This window comes from Cotesia glomerata, linkage group LG6 (assembly GCF_020080835.1).
Source record: "Cotesia glomerata isolate CgM1 linkage group LG6, MPM_Cglom_v2.3, whole genome shotgun sequence".
NCBI classification, from domain to species: domain Eukaryota; kingdom Metazoa; phylum Arthropoda; class Insecta; order Hymenoptera; family Braconidae; genus Cotesia; species Cotesia glomerata.
The window spans coordinates 1,003,060-1,004,142 of record NC_058163.1 but is presented as its reverse complement, the minus strand read 5'-3'; the positions used below and the strand labels follow the sequence as shown (position 1 = coordinate 1,004,142).

Genomic DNA, 1,083 nt, shown 5'->3' with positions numbered 1-1,083 from the left:
ATCTCAATATTTAAGCCACAATAATTAATTTAAACTTTTGAAAGCTAGGGGTAACTTAAAAAATTTCATTTTTTAATTTTACAATTAAATACTATTAAAATTTGAAACTAATTACCATCTAAACTACTTGCATTATATTTAAAAATTATTCATAATTTATTTTCAACTAAATTTTTCAAAGAAACCAAAATTTATTATTCTTCTTAATTTAATTATTCAATGCATTAAAAATAAAATCTTGACCTGGATTATTTACAGAAATATCGGCTATAGAATGTCATAGTGCGCGCGCAACTGCACAGTGAATGTAAAACATATTTACTTCGTTAATTAAATTGAACGACTAAAAAAAATGTAAGAAGTAAAAAAATTATACTAGAATGTTTATAAAATTAAGGAAAAGCTTCAAAAAAATTGCTGAATTTTTCGAAGAAATAAAAAAAAAATCTTCCATCTGTGACAATGTAAACACATTGCTGTGACCAGGATTCGAACCTGGGTTGCTACGGCCACAACGTAGAGTCCTAGACCTCTAGACGATCACAGCTGTAGGAAGAGTTGAAGCCGTGGTGCTTCCACTGGGTACTTAACCAGTTTCTACCCTTTCGATCAATAAACTGTTCTATTCTATAATATAACTCTTATATTAAAAATAATTATAATAAATAACATTTAATTTGGTTTTTGTAAAAAATAGAGGAAGTAGAAGACAGAATAATTTATTTATTATTTATTATTTATTATTCTGGAATTTACTCTCTTTTAAGAGGGAAATAAAATTTACTGGTCATGTTCTGGGGGCAGCAGCAGGTATGTAGAATGTAACTGTGACAGATGAAAGGGTTTTGGACCATCACAGCTTGTGTCTGTATAGTAGTTTTGTGATGACTGAAAGTCTGGAAAAAAGCGATGACAAGAACGCTCGTGCCGGCTGTTTCTGGTTTTCCCCATGGACTTTGCAGGGGTTTTAAATTATAAGTACAGGCAAAGGTGATTTACCTGTGGGTTTTGTGTTGTTAAATAAAGACAAAGGATAAGTTGAAACAGCCGTTGAATTTTATAGAAAAAATTTTAACTGCAGGC

At 30.2% G+C, this 1,083-nt stretch overlaps 1 non-coding gene across 1 annotated transcript; it reads right to left on the bottom strand.

The window, feature by feature from the left end:
* Window positions 1-474: 474 nt before the first annotated feature.
* On the bottom strand, window positions 475-547 carry Trnah-gug. Its single transcript has one exon. It is a non-coding gene; the product is annotated as a tRNA-His (tRNA).
* Between the last annotated feature and the right edge of the window lie 536 nt (window positions 548-1,083).